This window comes from Lissotriton vulgaris, chromosome 3_1 (assembly GCF_964263255.1).
Source record: "Lissotriton vulgaris chromosome 3_1, aLisVul1.2, whole genome shotgun sequence".
NCBI lineage: Eukaryota > Metazoa > Chordata > Amphibia > Caudata > Salamandridae > Lissotriton > Lissotriton vulgaris.
In genome coordinates this window covers 1,191,756,903-1,191,770,524 of record NC_141689.1, presented here as the reverse complement: position 1 = coordinate 1,191,770,524, position 13,622 = coordinate 1,191,756,903, and positions in this window count along the sequence as shown.

Here is a 13,622-nt window from a genome sequence, read left to right as displayed (position 1 = left end):
GCGGGCAGTCCTCCTCCTTGCCGTGGTATCTCCTCCTCGCCACCGTCCTCCTCCTCGTTACCGGTTGCTAACCCCTACATTTTACTTCTTGCTTGAACTGCGCATGCGTAGTCCACGCAAGACGTAAAACATATGGGATTGCGATTGGCAACGAGGAGGAGGATGGCGACAAGAAGGAGACACCATGGGGAGGAGGGGGGCGGCCCGCAGACGCCAGATCGAAGGTAAGTCCGTTTTTGTACCCTTTTTTAAAAAAATCAGTGCGGCTGGGGCAGGCAGGAGTTTTTTTTAACTCCATGGAACTCCGCAGAGTGCCACTCTGCATACTCTGCCCAGGCTTAGTAGAAGTGGGCTGCAATTATACTAACTAGCAGTAGTGTGATTCTTAAAGGATCCAATAAAACCTGTCATATCACAAAGGGCTACCATAACAGAATATTTCTCTTTCAAAAATAGTTTATTATCCTGATAACCCTGCCAGGATCAAGGAGCTGAGGATTCTTCTCTTGAACCAAATATTGCAGAAATCATAATCAGGTCGTCTGAGCTTGAAATCATTTGTCTTATAATTGACCTCTGAAGACATCTCCACATAGAATCGACTAGAGTTCTTTTATTTTTATATTCAGTCATTTAGAATCTGTATAGTATGAATCTGCTTTTGAGATTTATTAACACCTCTGAAATTCTGCTTTATCTTTACCTAATTTATGGTCATGACATATAAATTGCTGTTATGGGGCATGGTTTAGTTAATGTACTTAATGCATAATACTTGGTGAACAAGTGTGAGAATACTGGGTAGCAGGAAGTTCATGGATCTTCATAGATTCCAGAATTTCCCATCACAGAAATATGAGGAAAATCTGTGTGTTAGCAAAAGTGTGGTGTTTGTTGAAGTTTCTAGGTAAAAAAAAGATATAGGGATCCACACAAGCCACACCACCCCAGACTACCCTAAGTGCATTGTTTTCAGAAATGTATTGGCCTGGCAGGTTTCATTGGGTACCGACCAAGCCCTGGCATAAATACCTCAGCTACCCATATCACTGAATTTGTCAATCTGCAAGGCAAAATCTTGATGTTTTCAAGTGTCTTTGGGGTCTTAGGGAGCCTTTCCTTTGATGTGCAATGGGCGAGTCACACAAGTGGAGTGTATTGTTACAGAGAGCAGTATAGGAATGCTGTGATGGTAGGACATGCGTGAGTCCCTACAGATTCCATTAGGGCACTCTGGATTCACTTTTGTGTTGCTGTGTAACCTCAGCATTACCAGCATGCAGTGCAATACAGCAAAACAAAATTCAAACTTTGAACTCGTGGAAAGCATTTACCTCATGTTCCAACTTTGATTTTGCAAAATAAAAAGATTCTGGGGTTCTTACCAGAAACACTTTCTTTTACCACCACCCTTTAAAATCCACCGCACTGTGAAGGTAGTGTTGTGGACATCATTGAGTCATCATGTGCCCTAGAACTGTTAAAACCGACAAAATCCATGTAGCCTGATGTCCAGTCCAACAAGAACTGACAACAATCTGCAGGGTTATGATGGCTAAATTGTGCTAAAGTCTTCGGTCAATGATAGTAGGGGAACTTTACTGTTCCATGAGTTTTCAAGGAAGGGCGACTATTGCGACTAGGGAACAATGAAAAGCACAGTGGTTAAAGAAAGGTGGCAGGTGCTGCTATTGGGCTTACATAGCCAAGAGGAAGTTTCAGTTGCCATACAAGGTCTATGGAGAAGATGGTTTGAGAGACAATACAAAGTATCAGGAAGTACTAAGAAGACAGAAGAAAAGATAGGGAGAAGAGGTTCCAGAAAAGGAGAGAAGATTGAGAAAAAAAGGAAATAGAAAAAGCAAAAGAGAGAGAGAAAGGAGGAAAGACAGAAATGGGAAGATAGATGCATCAACAAACCGAAAGGGGTATTTGAAAAGGCGTTGAGAGAGGCACTGGGGCCAGATATTAGGATATGGGGAGAGAATAAAGAAAGTAAGAGAGGGCCTAAAGGAGCAAAATGAGCACTAGATACACATGGAGAAAAAGTAATTGGTGATTTTAAGTGGAATTTAGAGCTTATCGGGTTTTGGCAATGAACCTAACCCAGTGTGATTTCAAGGCACAATGGTGCACTTTAGTTTATATAAGGTATATTAGTGTAAGTTCCAAATGTTATCTTGCATAGTGGTCTTTAAAGTCTGAATAAAATCCAACCATTGCTACCTGATCCACATTGCATTTTGCAAATTGTCTAACAATGTTACCCCCTTGTTATTTGATCCTATATTCTTTTGGTGAGAAGTGCTGACACCTTAATGTTTAATGCATATCTACCATGTCTATATGTGCTGGTATAGTTGCTGGAAAAAACATCATACTGTCTAAGAATGTCAAGTTCTATTGTAGTGTACTTCCTATATTCCCAATAGGCTCTGCGCATTGGAATAATATATTCAGCAGTGTAGACGTAGGACTGAGGTCGACTAGGTCTCTACTGACTTTATTAGACTTAAGGTTTGCCAGCTAGATCAGAGGTCACTAGAAACTTTCTCGAATAAACGAGGAGGAGTTTAACCTCCCTGGATAGACAAGAAGGGATTAGCTTCTGACAACCATATAACATGACAACTTTGCTCCCTCAGAATAAGAGTGTATCTCTAGAGTTGTGTGAAAACAATAGACAGCTATTTCACTCAGTCAATTGTGCGTACTTAGTTTCACCAGAGTGCAGAGAAAAGAGAGACGGGCGTTTTCAATAAAAGGTGTAATTTATTGAGCAGTCTTCTTTCTCATGCAAGAGAAATGAATTGCCATAATTGCAATACTTAATGTAAAGTAAAGTGCGTACAGTAAAAGGAGTATTATGAAATAATACTGTAAAAGCATTGATATGGTTTCTTAGCCATCAGATACTTTAAAATGGATAAAATATATACATACATATATACATTGACTAACGTACTCAACTGGTGCTTCTAAATACGCCTACCCCGGTGTACCTGACCTAAGCCTAATACGTGGGAAGGAGTAAGTAAGTAGCAGTTTAAGTTAAGTTGGTTTTGCCAAGAATCTGACTCAAGAATTCTCTTTAAGGTTTTAGTCAGCTCCGTACCTGGGTAATAGAATGCAGGAGGTCTGGTATCTCTCTTTCAGGACTCGATATCCCAGCAGCCCGTGAAGGCGGCTGAGAACACCGGAGCTGGATTTCTCGGCAGGAGAAAAGACAGCGTCTCTCTCAGTGCGTCAAAAAGGAGGGGCAGCGTCCGTGGGCTCTCGCATCAGCTGGGCTCTCGGGTAAGTAGATAGCTGCTCGGCTCCAAAACCACCACTGTGTGTTTGCTTAAGGCAACTTTGGTATATTTATACCTGAAAGGTGCCGAGTTTGACGTAAGGTTTGGACATAAGACGTCAATAAAGATGTCACTAAGAACTGACTGTTCCTTTAGTGTTTGCGGGAGTTCAATGACAAATCAAAACAAAAGCAAATGGGGATTTCCCAGGTTGCTGGAGGTTTGGTATGTCGAAAGAACTTGTTGTGCTCTCTAGGAATCTAAGGAAGTAGCTTTGCCGTGCTTTGGACTGCAAGGGCTATTTACTTAAATATGGATCTGATTCTTATGCCATTATAGGGATATTATTGATTATAGCCGTACAAGGGCATAAAATAGCAATATTGATTTAGGTTCCTAGATAAAAACACAATACCAACTCCACAATCTAATGTCCATCGTTACTAAAACTAAGCAATAGTAAACATTTAAAGGTGCATGTGTATTCCAACCCACCCCAAAATACTTTTTTTTGCATTCGAAATGGTGTATGTGAAATACACGAAAATGATTATTGGTACTGTATGCTTTTCAAGCAGTGTAATCATTCAGTTAAACATGCTTATATATATTAGCTGAACGTTTTGGGAAAATTACACATATAAATACAGTTGCTGTAAATGTGCTAGAGGCTGAGGTAATATATTGTCTCTAGAGTTCCTAAAAATAGAATCTCTGTTCTTTAAGAATAGTTCTACTTTAAGCAGAGTACATGTGCCAGAAAAAGGTAAATATTTTGGAAGTTTGAAAAAAATAATTTCGCTTTCAGGGGAGAAAATAGTTCCAAATGTTTTCAGTAGCTTTTGATTATCAAAGCTGAAGGCCGAATTCAGAGTTCAGGGGAACGCTGTGTGCTCGTTGCTTAAAAAGTTATTCTTTCTGTTCAGGGGAGAACATCATTTCAGACAGACTCGCAAAAAATTGGTCTACGACATCAGGTGAAAGTTCGACCAAGTTTGAAAGTGCCGCAACAGTGCAGTCGTGAGAATGATTGCTATCATCGATGTCAGGATCAGCAATGCTCACAGAAGGTCGTACCTGGGTGATGCTGCTCTCATCTTGTACTTCACTGCCACCAATCGTAGTGGTGAAGTCTCAACGAATGCCGTCATCAGAATGGGTAGCCGCTGGGGACAACACGATGCATGAGCCATTACAGAACTTAGCAAAGTATCTGTATCCAATGGTACTGCTGATGGTAGTGTAAGACAGACATCCAACACGCATTCTTCTCCGCATAGCATACATCGCAGCACAGGTAGGATGCAATTTTGCCTGATAGGTCTGAATGAAAGAAACCAGGTCATATTCAGATCTCTTAGCCGGGCTAATCCAAGGACTTTAGTTATGCGGTCCCGATAGCGTATAGCTAGGATCGTTTCTTCCATCGTTGCCGGAGTCTTGTCTGCGACTTGGCTTGCCATATCGGAGCAGAAGGGTCAAAAATAAAATTCCTGCTACGAGTCCCAAAAGTAGTGGTAGGCTGCCAAAGACAGAATGGCCAAAATTGGGAAAAATGCCCAGAACTGTTTCGAAGGGTGTTAACAGTCCCGAAAAAATTGTCTTAAATATATGTGGGATACCACTGGTATCAGACATATTTAGGATTTGGCTTAGCATTTCTACGATATGCACGGGGTAATTTGTTGATAAAAGGGTATGTATCTCTGCCGTTGTCCTTGCAACCAGAAGATCATACGTTTCTTTTGATGACGTTAAAGGCACGGTTGTCTGTAAAAGAACAGACTTCATTCTGCTTAAAGTATCAATTTGAATAGAAGAGATATTCAAAGAAGGCCAAATTGTCGCCTCCGTATCTGGAGTGCTGTTTGGATACAATACTTGCATACAGCAAGTGACCATGGAACTAACGCTTACGAGATAGGCTTTCCCTGGCACCATGCCACAACAGCTGTGGCCACTATTAGAATATGGCTCCCGTTAGAAAGCCGTCTAAAGAATGGCTCTATTTGTGTTGCAGGTGTGCCGTGCTGGTGACATGAAAGGTTATTTGAAGTCCCCTCACAGGCCCCATGCAAATTAATACCTTGGCACAGAAATATACTGCTTAGTGATTGTTTACAATTGTTACCACTAAGAAATACATTCTGTTTTTTTTCACTATAACATGTGTGTGTGTAAGGCAATTTCCATGATGATACCCTTTACCCAACCTTTCATACTGGCCCGCTGGTATATACTCTTGGCAGCATTTAAATTGGAAAGTTGTTATCGGAATTGTAATTATTCCATGTATTATCCATTCAATGACAGGTCTTTCTGACATTGTCAATGGTAATCTCTCAAGTTTTTCAATGCTCAGAATCGTATAGTCTGCTCCTTTTTGTGCCAAACTGATTTGTTTATCAGTAAGGTTAAAGATAGAGAATAATGACGTTGTGTTTATCAAACGCCATGGCACGTAGCCTGAACGCAGATTTTGCAACGTCCAGCCGAGCTGTACAATAGAACGTAATTGGGACTGACCGTGTTGTAACATTAGTAAGTCCTGATCTATTATATCGATAGCAGATGATACAATACTGTCCAGTGAAGATATTCTGGAGGACAGAGTCATTAACCCATTGTCCACAACAGAAAGTGATTTTTCCAAATTAATACGATCAATTTCTCATATTTTTTCTGCTGTCTCAATTTGAGTTACTTTCCAAGCTTCGTTGTATGCAGCGTATATACTGGCCCCAATGAAACGTTTTTGATGCTGTTTGCGTGGTCCCAATATGAAATCACGCAAGTCAGCACCGTCTTTAAGTAAAGGCAAGTGTTGCTTAATTTCAGCCAGTGTGGATTTCTGTAGCCACTCAAGGCATAGTTTCCCTACACTGTATGTTGTTACTATCCCTGGATGTTGTCTCTGGGAGTATCTAGGGTCTGGTCTGGTCATTTTGAACCCCTGTATTTTGTTCAGGAATCTATCTTGACAGTTATTTGTGTCTGTTGGCCAGATCAACCACTTTTTCCAATCAGGATGTGTTCTGTTTTGGTGTAAAATATTGGATACGTCTATCTCAATATCTGTAGTGGTATTACTATCAGGAATTGGCTTTGGAATAGACAGTTTGCTTAAGTCTTTAATCTTAGCTAGGCCAAGACAAGTAGTCTGTTGAATGGTGTCATTCAAGAATATTATTTGTTCTGGGATCATGCAGGCTCTAAATAATGCTTCTAAACCTTGGACCTGCCAATTTTTTGTACCCCAGATGGTTTTCGTTTCAATGTTGTCTTTCCAGAATTCAAAACCAAATGTAATCATTTTTTCATAAAATGTTTCAGAATAAATCAATTTAGTATTTGTCAACATTGTTTTTATCCCTGTCTTATTTAACAGTTTAAAAAAAACTTTTCTGCATCATTTGTGTTAAGCCCTGAGAAGTATGGGAATTTCTCATAAAATGTTTTCGAACTGCTTTTAGGTGGAGTTGCACAATGTTCCCATTGATTATACTTAAAAACATTTCTAGGTTGAGCAGATTTATGTAAATAGTGATGTGCAAAGTGATTGTAACAGTACATTTGTTCATAATTCGACGAACCCTGTAAGTAATCATGTTCTGTAAATTTTGCTGGCATTACTAAATCTGACATCATATTATTTATGCTTTCAAAGTCCCAATCATCAGAGAATGTACTTGGTTTTACAAAGTCACTTAATGAAACCTTGAACTGATGTGGATATTTCAAGAGTTCAACCGGGCCATAGATTTTGTAATCCGTTTTGTCCCAAGCTACCCCACCGGGTATTGGAATGGCTGTGACATTCACTGATGATAGTTCTCTTTTCTCGATGTGAGATGACTTGTGTGGCTTTAGGACCAAGTTGATGTTTTGACTTGCTGTGTCCATTGTACTGTATTTTCCCTCAATGAATTTTCCCAAACAAAGTACCATGATGAGCCAAAGCAGGAGGAAAAGTACACCTAACACAATCCAAAATTCAATCCATGGAGAAATCAGATAGGTTTCTTTGAGTTGATGAAAGAGTTTAGTTAATTTGTCTTTGAAAGTTTTTGTTGTTGGCGTTTCCTCAGGTTCGCTTGGATCTTCAGAAAAGTTATCGAAATTGATGAAGTAGCCAGATGCAGTTCTGTCAATTGTTGGAATTGCTTCCGAATTTTCCTTTGCTTTTTCATTTTTTATTTCATTAGCATAGTCTAAGGCTACATCGTTGTAGACAGGTGTTTCTTGACAAACTGTTGCAGTTTGGGTTTCAAGAGGCACAAGTTCCATGGCATTGTTGCATAGTCCTTTTTTATTCACTGCAGGTTTATCAAATGTGATTAGTCTCTCAGTTTGAACCTCTTGGATTGTAGCAAATTTTGGTATTCTGCTATTTCTTGGGAGTCCACTGGGCCTACTACTTATTATTGGCCACATGATTGTGGTTTTACCAGGTCGATGGATACAACTCGGTTCTCCTTTTTACCAGCAAGGGACGGTAGTACAACTGATCTTGTTCTGCTGACAGCTAAGACAGGTACTGCTTTTCTGTAAGAAGTCCCAAATTCCTTCTTCACCGCGATCTTCTCTCTGACCAGATCCCCAATCTTTGGAATCCAGACAGACCTTGCTGGGACAGGTGGTTTATCTTCAGTGGCTGTTGGCTGCTGTTTTAACTTTATGTTGCTCAGGGCTTTTCTTGTTTCATTTAAGTCCTGTAAAACAGCCAAACGATCTTTGATATCAAAGCATTTTCTTTCTACCACTAAAGTCTGACTATCTAAGTCCTGAATATGCATTTTAGTACCGAACAATAGTTCGTACGGACTGAAACCTTTTAGAGAATTTCTTGGCAGATGATGAAGACTACGTTGAACACTTGTTAAATGTTGGACCCACCCATCACCCGTACCTAATACCCTTGCCGTTATAGATTGCATTATGTCCCGTTTTTTTCTTTCCACATTCCCATTTCCCTCAGGATGGAAGGGACAAGAGTACCGCAATGCAATGCCCATGCTGGTCATGGCCTCCTTATAAGCTCGAGAGCTAAAAGCAGGACCCTGGTCAGAATGTAGCATGCCAATTGCGTATGTGCCGATAAAGACTCGCAAATCTTTTATAACAGTTCTGGCGTCAGCCGAGCGCCGGTGTCTGTATTTTTAAGTGAATCTAGTCTTAAAAAGAAATTAATGGGACGCTGGATTTTATGTATAGATAGCCTTATGCTAACTACAAGAAGGGCCATGGCAATACTTCGGTCGGTTCGCTACTGCGATCTCTGTTGCAGTTTGGACAGCTCTTTGCAAATTTGCAATGTTGCAGGCTCATCCCCGGCCACCAGTATTCTGATTGTAATTCTTTCAGAGATTCCTTGATCTCTTGGTGCCTTAGACTCAATCCCATGTGTGCGTCCGTTATTAAGAAGAATCTCCTGTTCGTGTTTAGAATTACTCTATCCCCCACTCCAGGGATTCGAGCAAAAGGAACGGAGTTTGCATCAATTATGTATGTATAATTGAGTGGATAGTTCACGGGTAGTGCTGCACAGTCGCCTTTTGAAGACGTTTTTACCGCCAGCATGGTTTCCCCATCTATGTGTTTTTCTGAACGCTTTTTTGTGGCTACGGAAACCGGTTGAGCTGCTTCCGCTGTGTATGTATTAGCCAATTAATTCCCTGCAACGTGAACGCCATCACGTTGATGACTCAGTGTATGTATCACGTGAGTCTTTCGTAGTTCTTTCTGCAAAAGAACTACCTGTTCCCAAAGCTTCTTATGCTTTATTGTGGCACCTGCGTCATCTTAGTAATCGTTTTAAACCCAGTTCTGCAAGTCATTATTGTAAGATTTGACGCAGAAATGTGAATCGCACACTATTAGTGTCGGGAGTTCACGATCGGCATTTTCAAGCGCCATTTTTAAAGATCTGATTTCAGCTCGCTGAGCCGAACAGTTTCTCAGTGATTCAGTTTTTGTTATTTTTGGTCTGAATTTACCACAGCGCCAGCGACCTTTAAAAATCGTGCACGCTGCATTGTAGGATTTATTATCTACATCGTAATGTTGTGCAAATCTGTCCATATAGATTACACAAGAGTACTGTTGGAGAGGCAGAATTTCGATTGGCAGAGGATATTCTTCTTCATATTTTAGATCTTTCCGTTTTTTCATGTTCGGGTCAAAATAGTATTTCACGTCTTCTGCAGCAAGAGAATTTTCCCACTGTATCCATTTTGGATCTAATGCCACAGTTTTTAGATTAACTGGGCATAATAACGCCTCAAGGGCTGATTCTGCTGTATAAACAGTTATTCTTTTGCCTTGGGCTTGGGCTCTTTCTTTTGCTACAGCAGTTTGAACCGCATTTACAATATTTTCTGTAAGACTGAATGTTTTTTCAGCTTGTGTGTACAAATGTGATTTGTAAGCTATTGGTACCGTTTCTCCCTCATTAGAGGTCAGGTACGTGAATCCGCATCTTCCTGGGATGACTCGGATTACAAGGTTGCGTGTGTTGTCGCGAGTTTGTAATTTTGTTTTAGCTAACATGTCTGTTTGCAATGATCTCAAAATTTCTGTGTGTTTCTGAGTCCAATTGATTGGTTTAAAATCAGGTTTTATTAATTCATAGAGAGGTTTAACCCTCTCTGCATAATTTAGAATGTAAGTTCTTCCGAAATTCAGGAAACCTAGTATTGATTGTAAGTTCTTTAGCGTTTTTGGTGCTTGGAGTACAGCGCACTTCTCTAAGAAGTTTCTGCTAGGCTTTTGCCTTCACTTGATATTTCATATCCTAAAAACAGGACAGTTAGGTGGGCAATTCGTGACTTTTAATGTTGAATTTGTAACCCTCTGCTGCGAACCCAAGTATTATGGTGTTCACTCTTTTCAAGTGAGTATCCAGGTCATCATCTGTGAGATAGATGTCATCGACATAAGATAATGCCTCATCATCATATATTTGTAGTAACTCTGTTACCCTTGCTGAGAATAATCCTGGGCTATTCTTGAATCCCTGTGGGAGTCGACAGAAATTTTTTCTGTGACCCCATTATTGAGAAAGCGGTTAAATACATGGTTTCAGGTGCAATGTTTTCACAAAAGAATCCATTAGAGATGTCTAATGTTGTTTTGTATTTTTTACGAACAATGTTATTCATTAGTGCTGCACTGTGTGAGTTTTGTACTGCAAATGTCTTGCAGCATGAGTTAAGGTGTCTGTAGTCCAAGACTAGACGATATGAATCATCTGGCTTGGAGACAGGAAACAAAGGATTGTTCATTTGAGAGGTGCATGTTTCGATCACCCCTTGGTATTCAAGTTGATCTAAGATCTCCCTGACTTGTTTTTTAGCTTCTTGCTTAATTCGGTACTGCCTTTGTGCAGTTGGTTGACATTTTAACTGGATTTTGTGAGGAGGGGAGTCCTCATCCCATCCTACATGATTTTTATATAATGCAGGAGCTTGAGCTACTGCCCATTTTCTTGCATATGTGTATTTTCTATGAATTGGAATATGATTTGAGAAGGCAGGCATAATCGTTTCTTCGCCATGAGGGCACTCCCTGACAAACTCTGGTGGCCAGTCTTTCTCAGCTAATAGGATGTCATAGCCTTTTGAAAGGTTATCCCAAAACAGACCCCTTACTTTCCTAGTCTTATCTCCCTCTATACGTAATATTATTTCGTATATTTTATGAGGTTCGCTAACTCTGGTATCTGCAGTTTCCACCTGAATGTATTCATTCGTGTCCACTGACTCCAGAAGATTCACCAGGAACTTGCGAGCTATTGTCACTTCTGCTGCGCTGTCTAGCATTGTCTGGGCCCACTCTCCGTTTTTCAGCTGTGTCCTCAGTATCCTCGGCATGTTTGAATATTTTAATACTGGCTACCTTCTTTCTTGGAAATTGTAATTTTTTACTTTGAGCAGGTTCCTTGTCTTTGGACTTGACGTGCTCGTCCCTGTGTTCTGACCGTCCTCTTCTTTCCGATTTCTGCGAGGAAGTCTGAAAAGATCAAGAGGGATGTGTATCAATATCTTGATATCTATCAGGCTTTTTCAAATTATCCCTATTTCTAAGGTTGTATCTTTTCTCAGAGGGCTCCCTCTGGGGAGACTTATGTCCTTGGTCCGGAGATCTTTCTCTCCGCCGAGGAGACCTTCCTCTGGACTGGAATCTTTTTTCTTTGGGAGTGGATTGTTTATTTCCATCCCAGCTCTTTTTTGGAGTGTTTAGATTATTTTTTGTAAATATCTTTCAGGATTTTCAGTTAGTTGGGGTTTTACCGATTTCCCACCAAAACTATCTCTACCTAGTTCTTCATAGGATTTTTCTATGATTCTGGCAAGTTCAATTGGTTGGGCTGTTATATCTGTTTCTTTCAATTTCTGGCGGATCGCCACAGATGCTGCTTATCCTTTTATGTTGGCTAATAATATAGCCGAGACCTGCTTGAAGTCTTTCAGTAATTTCATACCCAGAGTTAAAGCAGGTTCTGGACCGTATTCATTTTGAATCTGTCTTAGTACATCTGGTATTACCGCCATGGACGGAACACCATGTGTTTTGTGTAAATGGAAGCAAAGATTGTGCCCCAAGTGTCACAATCCTCCACATGTGGTGCGATCCCCATTGGAAGGCAGATAGTCAGATTCTGTGTTTCTCACTAGGGGTAGTATCCGGAAATACTGCCTCTATTTGAGTTATCTTTTGTGTTAGCCAGAATGGAATTTGTTCCCGTTTTGCTGGTGTTTTACCAAGACATGATTGTATGTTCTGTGGTGTTATTTTGTTTGTGTTTCCCTTATGAGGGGTCAGCTGTGGAATGTTAATAGCTGGTTGGACTGTTGAAGTCCGCATTACATATTAGACTAATTGTCTATGTATTTTAATTAGTACTTTTATCTGGGCTAAAAGTTCCCGGTCTGACATTTTTTTGATGTCTGGATGTGGTGTGTAGCTGGCTAGAACTGGCCACGTTGCTCCTGGTCTACCTAATGGACCGAGCCTGGTGATGTTATTATTATGTTTTAGGGCGCCTTTAAACCAGAGCAGGTGCTCTTGGTAATTTAGTGGGATTTCAACGTCCTCGAAAGGAGTGTATTCATCCGGAGGTTCCTCTATTTTGTAATAGTGGAATTCGTGTGTTGCAGCGTTTGCTGCTGGAAAGTTTATCCATGAATAGAATACCTCTGTCTGCCGATATTCATGGGCCTCTACCACGAATATGACTGTACCACCTCGTGATGTCAGTCCGTTTTCTATAAGTTTAAGAGTTATAGTTTTTCTTATGTTGACCGGAATGAGTATAGCATTCAGGTCAGTCTGTAGGAGACTCGTGTCCTCCTCTGGGAGTCGAGCTGCTATTCTAGCTGCCTCCCTCACTTTCCCCCATTTTACTGGCAGAAAAAGTTTTTGTTGCAGATGAAGTTTCAAGGAAACAAAAATTAGGTGCACAATATTTTGGAACACTGTATCCTTCAACGTTGACTAAACCAAAAACTATACATAGGAATCTCTTCCTACTAAGTTCCGGCAGATTTTAACCTTTTACCCACTCCAGATGTCTTTTGGAGTATTTACGGGAAAAAGGGTCTGTGTGAAAAAGCACGACTGAGTTACTCTAACGTCTTGCGTTTGATTTATCGCCTTACCAAACATTGGGCGCCATGTAGTGTAGTTCCTATATTCCCAATAGGCTCTGCGCATTGGAATAATATATTCAGCAGTGTAGACGTAGGACGGAGGTCGACTAGGTCTCTACTGACTATATTAGACTTAAGGTTTGCCAGCTAGCACAGAGGTCACTAGAAACTTTCTCGAATAAACGGGGAGGAGTTTAACCTCCCTGGATAGATAAGAAGGGATTAGCTTCTGACAACCATATAACATGACAACTTTGCTCCCTCAGAATAAGAGTGTATCTCTAGAGTCGTCTGAAAACAATAGACAGCTATTTCACTCAGTCAATTGTGCGTACTTAGTTTCACCAGAGTGCAGAGAAAAGAGAGACGGGCGTTTTCAATAAAAGGTGTAATTTATTGAGCAGTCTTCTTTCTCATGCAAGAGAAATGAATTGCCATAATTGCAATACTTAATGTAAAGTAAAGTGCGTACAGTAAAAGGAGTATTATGAAATAGTACTGTAAAAGCATTGATATGGTTTCTTAGCCATAAGATACTTTAAAATGGATAAAATATATACATACATATATACATTGACTAACGTACTCAACTGGTGCTTCTAAATATGCCTACCCCGGTGTACCTGACCTAAGCCTAATACGTGGGAAGGAGTAAGTAAGTAGCAGTTTAAGTTAAGTT